Genomic DNA, 7,561 nt, shown 5'->3' with positions numbered 1-7,561 from the left:
ACTTGATCACTATAACAAATCAAGTACTATAGTAGTACACCGGTGTCTTCATATTTCATGTACTGCACATGCGTATATATATTACTCGAGTGTGAAACATGCAGACAATACTCTACTAAAGCAAGCCAGGAAACAATCGATCAACAAGGAATTAAGACTGAGCTAAGGGGAGCTCGCTCCAGTATTGCTCCAGTTATTCCCTATGTTTATTCAAAATATTTCCCCGACGAAAGCCCCCCCCCCCCCCCCCCCCCCCCCGGCATATATTCTTGAAAACGTTGTTCTTATACATACTTATCTCCATGTTATTGTCTCAAGTCTTCAGTCTCTTCACCGAACTCTTACAATCAACCAAGTCGTTGCTAAGACGGTGCTTAAAAGAGCAGCGGCTTGGGTTAAAATTGTACTTACTAGATAGTCTTTGATAATCTGTTACAGTTTTGTACAAGAGTAATGTTTGTCATGCTTAAACCTTTGGCATATTTTGTAAGTTGAAAAATGAATATACTAAAGACCTTTTTTTGGGTGTTAACATTTGCGGTTGACTGGCATATTTTATGTAGAATGTACAACCTTGTTTTATTTATAAAAAAAAAATGATTCTAAAAGATAACGAAAATTAAGCATATGCTCTTTTAACTGTTCTTGAACAGGGCTCCAATTTTTAAAAAAAAGAAAGAGTTCAGATGATCAGGTTCTTTGAAGAAGGAGAAAGGGGAAACCAATAGCACTGCTATATCATCTCAGAAATTATATAAATTATTACCATTAGTATTACAAGACTATGAAGGATGCATTCACATCTCTTCTGTTATGGAGACGTTTGACAAATTCTGTATATAAAAAAACAAGTTCCTTTTGTGACATAACTTTATTCATATAGATTATTTCTCCTACATATCTTTATATATTGCTTTCTTTAGTTCAAATTGGAATCTCAGATAAGCATCTGGTACTTTAAAACCTCTACTCTCTGTTCCATGCCTCTGGTCGACATGTGTACTTCAGAATAATTACTGACTGTCAAATGTATAGCAGAACGTACATAACTTCTTGATAAAACAAACTGCTGTCTATCTCCCTTTTCGACACTGCAAAAAAAAAAAAATCGAACAGGCAATTAAAGAGGGGGTTGCAACCACATGTTCCCCGTACAAACGGATCGGAATTCAATTCTCATTCTGTAAACAAATATTGTAGGATGCGTTAGTGTCGAATCCTGAAATTTGTAAGGTATTTTGGTGTTTTAAAAGCCCCTCCTCCTTTTTTTAATATACACCACAAAAAAAAAAAAAAACACATTTAGTTAGAATAAAGAACTAATAAACGATAGTCCTATAATGTAAGGCTTCAGAGTTTCATATCTTTAAGATTCAACATGGTTATCGGATTGTTTTTTACTATCAATGTTGAACCGTTCATTTTTATCGGATTTTTTTAACTACCAATGTTGAACCGTTGAACCGTTGAACATTGATAGTTGATAACAAACATTCGATAAAAATGTTGAATGTTAATGATATGAACCTCCGGTCTTATATAAAAGGACAATATATAGCAATTCTGAGGTTTATATGATTTACATTCAACGGTTTTATCGGATTTTTTTTTTACTATGAACTGTTCAACTAGTCCTATAATATAAGACTCTGCAGGTTCATATCATTTACATTCAACGTTTTTTATCGGATATTTTTTTTTTTACTATCAATGTTGAACCGCAGAGTCTTATAAAATTTGTATTTTTTTCTCGTAGCAAAAATTTAAATTAATAATCCACTGCCAAAACAAATAAAATTATTAGGAACAACCTAAATATGAATGAAAGTAACTTCTTACCGCATTAATAGTTTAGATTAATGTTCCTAATCCATCACTTTTATCCTCAGTTGACAAACAATTTTTTTCACGCCATTTTATTTCAAATATATGTGCCGATTCTTTGTTTTAAGGATTTCGTGAACAAAACGAATTTGACGATAATATTTATAATCAGCATACTAGTACAACGTACAAAAACACGACCAATTACTGTAATAGTGTCATGCAATTATTGAGATAACCATAAAAAGTGGTTAGAGAATACGAATGGGGTTAACAGAATAGAGAACAATCGGCAAAAACCATAAAGAATAGAAAAATATGGGTTCTATTTTTTTTAATTTGATGATATGCCCACCCCCCCCCCCCAAAAAAAACAACAGCAAAAAAAAAAACGGTATAAGTATATTGTTTGCAGTTGAAAATTAGACTGTCCAAAAATCAGTTATAACGTATCAACAGATTAGTAAAAAAAAATTACTTAAACGCAAATAGTTTGTTGGACGAGTTTGCATCTGGTAATCATTCTAAATCGTATTGGTCATTAATGAAAAAATTAGTTAAGACATCGGGTAATTCTACTCATATCACTCAACTTGAAAATGAAAATGACGAATTAGTCACTGAAAATTACGATAAAGCATGTTTTTTGAATAAGTATTTCTGTTCCATATCTACTATAGATGAAAATAATGATAGATCTCCAAAATTTCTAACTAGGTCAAATTCTAAAATTGATATTTTCTATATAAACTCAAATCAAGTCATTGATATTTTGCAGACTTTAAAATTGGGAAAAGCATCAGGTAATGACTTAATTAGTCATCAAATGTTTAAAAAACAAGTTATACTGTCAGTGTACCCTTATCATTGTTGTTTAATTTGTCATTTGAAAAGGCAGAGTTTCCTAGTCAATGGAAAACAGCTATTGTCATGTCGTTATTCAAAACCGGAGACAAATCACTGATTTCCAATTATAGACCAATCTCATTATTATCAGCAGTGGGTAATGTTTTTAAAAGAATTGTGTTTAAAAATGTATTTAATGACTTAATAGCAAACAAGTTATTATAAAAATTTCAATCAGGTTTTATTCCAGGTTCTTCTACCGTTCACCAGCTGATAGAAATTTACTATAGGATATGCATGTCACTTGATGATCGCTATATAACATCTCTTATATTATGTGATATCTCGAAAGCTTTTGATAGGGTATGGCATAGTGGCCTCTTAATAAAACTAAAAGCGTATGGTATTGATGGAAATCTGTATAAATGGTTTGAAAGTTATATTTCAAATAAAAAACAAAGCGTTTTTGTTTCAAATGCCTATTCCCTTTTTAATAATACTAATGCAGCAGTTCCGCAAGGCTCTGTTTTAGGTCCCCTACTATTTCTTATTTATGTAAATGACATAGCTGATAATTTGACAAGTCTAATTCGATTGTTTGCTGATGATATATCTCTTTCTTATTCCAGCAATAACCCTTACACTATAGAGGCTGTCTTAAATAGCGATTTAGAACAAATTTCAGTATGGTCTAAAGATTGGCTTATTAATTTTAACCCTAATAAGACGAAGGCTATGATATTCTCCTGCCATACTTCCCCAGATGATATTGAAATAGAATTTCAAAACCAATCAGTAGAATTTGTCTCCTGTCATAAACACTTAGGGATTACTTTTGATTCCAATGGCAAATTCCATACAAATATAGAAAACATTTTAAAGTGTGCAAGCACGTTCTTAAAAAATTGAAATATGTATTGAATAGAAATTATCTTGCTCGTATATATTTAACTTTTATAAGACCCGTTATGGAATATGCATGTGAGTTATGGGATGGTTGTACTCAACAAGAAGCCGACAATTTAGAACATGTTCAGTAAGAAGCAGGGAGGTTAGTAACTGGGTTGCCCGTGTTTGCTAGTCGAGAAGCTATATATTTTGAAACTGACTGGCAATTGCTTGCGGACAGAAGAAAGTCCAGAAAGCTCAATATGTTCTATTCTTTACATAATGGGACTGCCCCTGATTATCTCTGTGATTTAATGCCCCCGCTTGTTGGTCAAGTATCTAACTACGATTTGCGAAACAGTAATAATTATGTAGTACCCGGTTATAGACTAGACATAACTAGAAATCCTTTTTCCCATCCACTGCTATTGAATGGAATAGCCTTAACCCCGACATACGTACGTCCAAAAATATACATATTTTTAAACGAAAGATGAAGTCCAAATTAATACAGCCACCTTCCTATTTTAGTTGTGGGGATAGAAAACTTAATATCATTCATACACGTTTGAGAAATATGTGCAGTTCTTTAAATTCAGATTTACATCGTGTTAATATTAAACCCAGTCCCGCATGCAGCTGTGGCCACCCTGTTGAGGATAGTATACACTATTTTTTAGAGTGCGCTTTTCACAACGAAGCAAGAGAAATACTGTTTTCAAAATTAGAAAGATATGCTATATCCATTGAGCTTCTATTAGCTGGTGACAGTGACCTTTCTTTTCAGCAAAACAAAGACATTTTTGAGTCCGTACAATCTTATATCAAAATAACACCAAAGATTTAAAACAATCAATTAACATTCTAAATTTCTACTTTACAAACTTTCGCTCCAGTCCAGTTGTTTCATTATTATTCATTATTATATTGTATTTTTTTTTTCTTCTTCTTATAATGTTGTTATAACTTGCGTCCAATCCCTTTTGCTGCATTTGCAAATAAAATATGTTTAAACTAAATTAAAGTAAAAAAAATATGTTTTAACATAAATTATAGGTATAACTTATTCATTATGCGAGTCAGTTCGTACCCAATAATTCTTGTGGGCTAGTCAAGCAATCTTCGGTGAAATCTAGTTTGTCGTTACAATTCCAAAACAGAACTGTCAAATTTTTATTTTTTTCAAATGCGAGATCGCGAGTTCACATAACGGAAAGGGGGGGGGGGGGGGGGGGACAAACCACAAACCAATTATCTTTCACAAAAAGTCCTCTACTCCAAGTTTTTAATTGAGCACCAACAGAAATCATGGGCGAGTTGTGAGAGCGGACGAGGTTGGCGATGTTATAAATGTCTTTGGAAATATGAGTTCATGTAATGGGGGCGTGCGTGCCAAATACACCAAATAAATGTGCTATAGTCAATAGAACGGATGATGCGATGAATTTCTTCGAATTACGAGTTCGAATGTTCATGAAATCTGCTAGCTGCTAACGGTATGAAGTTGCAATGTTCAATGAGAGAGCAATGTGAGAGCTAGCGTGGCAATACATGATTTTCCAAGTACAGGTTCATAAAACAGAGATGGGCTATTCTCATTCACCAAATGTTCTTTAGTAAGTTGGTATGCATCATTAGATATTAATTTCAAGTTGTGAGCGATACATGTCCTTAAAAATATGAGTGCATACAACGGAGTGAGCAAGCCAGTTATCTTGTCCAAGCTGTTAAGAATGGTCATAAATCAATTGCGAGTTGTGAGAGCGGGCGAGGCGATGCTCCTTCAAAATACGAGTTTATAAAACAGTGAGCGAGCCAATTCTCATTCACCAAAAGTTCTCTTGTATAAGTTGTAAAGCATCAGCAGAAATTAGTTTCTAGTTGTGAGAGCGGATGAGTAGATACATATCTTTCAAAATACGAGTTCATACAACGGGGGTGAGCGAGCCAATTCTCATTCACCCAACGTTTTCTTGTACGTATCAATAGAAATAATAATAGCTGGCGAGGTAATATTTGTATTGCAAAAATCGGGTTGTTACAAAGAATAATAGCAAGAGAAGAAAGTTCAAGAAATAATGCAATTTTAATTTCTCGGTGTTTGTAGAAACTCTTCAAAACTAAAATTGCTCCTTTCTTGACAAGTAAAGTCTTTTAAACACTTTAAGCAGTTATACCACATGGCCTTCCGCGAGAGAAAAAAAACCGTTATAAATGGCCATCATGAAAAAAACCCGCTGTAATGGCAAAGCCCCAACATGAAAAAAATCCTGTAAAGCAAGTAAATCGAGAAAGCTAACTAGCTTATTCATGTATGTAATAATTGTCACCATTTCCAGCTTTGACCGTTTTTTCATGACACAGTTATTATTTTTTTTTTCAATAACTCTTTGGAGAAATTATCACCGTGTAATTCCTGTTATTATTGGGACATAATATTCATTTATACAATCATCCTTTACCTTTTCATGAATACTAAATGGTTGCCTATTAAGGGTTAAGAAACATTTCATGGTAAGCTTCCTTTTCTATTGATGAGGATTATTTTATTTATTATCATCTTAAAGTCAAAACAAAATTCGTTTTCCAAGGAATATTCTGAAATATATACAACTGATGAACATTCGGAAAGACCTGCGGAACTTCTCGTACTTGACCCGCTTGACAATTTGAAAGAAGGGGGGGGGGACAGTTTGAAAAGTGGTTCAAAAAAGGATATAAATCCATCATATGATAAGGTAAGACATTTTATTTATTATTTGAGATGTTCAATTGTAAGGATAATGACACAAGTAAACTTAAAACTATCGTAAACATTGTCAAATTGTCGTTCAAAGTTCCCACAAAAATTCGTTGGTTTTAATAAGACTCTGCGGTTCAACATTGATAGTAAAAAAAAAATATCCGATAAAAAACGTTGAATGTAAATGATATGAACCTGCAGAGTCTTATATTTAGGACTACCGTTCAACATCAATAGTAAAAAAAATCCGATATATATACAAACGTTGAATATAAGTGATATGAACCTCCGAAGTTTATATAATAGCATTACGGTAAATATAATAATTAAAATTCAGTTAATTTAGTGTGGGAGGCTATTTTAATCCACTATCTGAGTGTGTATTAAATAATGTTACAATGTAACAAACCTATCAAACACACCGTGAAAAATAACATTATCTCCCCTGGAAATGGTTAACAACAAGACACAAAAAACTGCTACCTTTTTTTGCTCTATATCACATAATTTTGAAAACACATTACATAGATAGGGAATATTGTGCTTGTGTACACGTTTAAATGTGTAGGTGGCACACTCAGAACGATCGTCTCTAGATTTTTTTTTTTTAATTCGTCCCGGCCTTTCCGGGTTCACGTAGCAACACGTTTCTTTCCTTTCCAGCTATTCCTGATTATCAATTAATCCAAAACATGCATTTATCACAAAGCAACAAATATTAAACAACTCACCTATACCAATGGTGATCGTCTAATTCCTAGCTGATTCCTTTAATCGTACCTTTCTTGACGACACCCATCGTTGTAGCGTCTACCATTGGAGGTAGCGAAATTACATGATTTGACAGGAGAGCGAAATAAACAAGGGGAGCAATTTTATCGAACCGCATTCCGGACTGTATAGAGGACGGTTCTGGTCGGAATCTGAATCAGACAAGGATTTCGACATTATTATCGATGTCCACAACTTAAAACACAGACATTGTTTTGTTCTAGTCAACGTTTTGTCACTGGACCTCACATATGATGAACACAAACACAGGCTAGATCTTTATTGTTGTTATCAAGTGACCAAGTGAAACATTTACAATTGTACTAAAATATAAAGTCTAATATCAAAATAAGCCATTTATCAATTACAAACTATTTGGTGTTACAAAATACTATAAATATACAATAAAAAAAAACTTGTCACTGATGATTGCTGATCTTGTCTATAATCTCTTTTTTTCTGTCCCCCAGTATTTCATTGAATCTTAAG

General features: G+C 33.2%; 1 long non-coding RNA gene across 1 annotated transcript; it reads right to left on the bottom strand.

Moving 5' to 3' along the window:
- Positions 1 to 856: 856 nt before the first annotated feature.
- LOC143050975 (uncharacterized) lies at positions 857 to 7,200 on the bottom strand. Its single transcript, XR_012970519.1, has 2 exons — positions 7,033 to 7,200; positions 857 to 1,091 (listed from the first exon to the last, which is right to left on the bottom strand). It is a non-coding gene; the product is annotated as an uncharacterized LOC143050975 (long non-coding RNA).
- Between the last annotated feature and the right edge of the window lie 361 nt (positions 7,201 to 7,561).

The sequence above is a fragment of the Mytilus galloprovincialis genome, chromosome 11 (genome assembly GCF_965363235.1).
Source record: "Mytilus galloprovincialis chromosome 11, xbMytGall1.hap1.1, whole genome shotgun sequence".
NCBI classification, from domain to species: domain Eukaryota; kingdom Metazoa; phylum Mollusca; class Bivalvia; order Mytilida; family Mytilidae; genus Mytilus; species Mytilus galloprovincialis.
The sequence above is the reverse complement of the archived record's forward strand: the minus strand, read 5'-3'. Positions and strand labels throughout refer to the sequence as shown.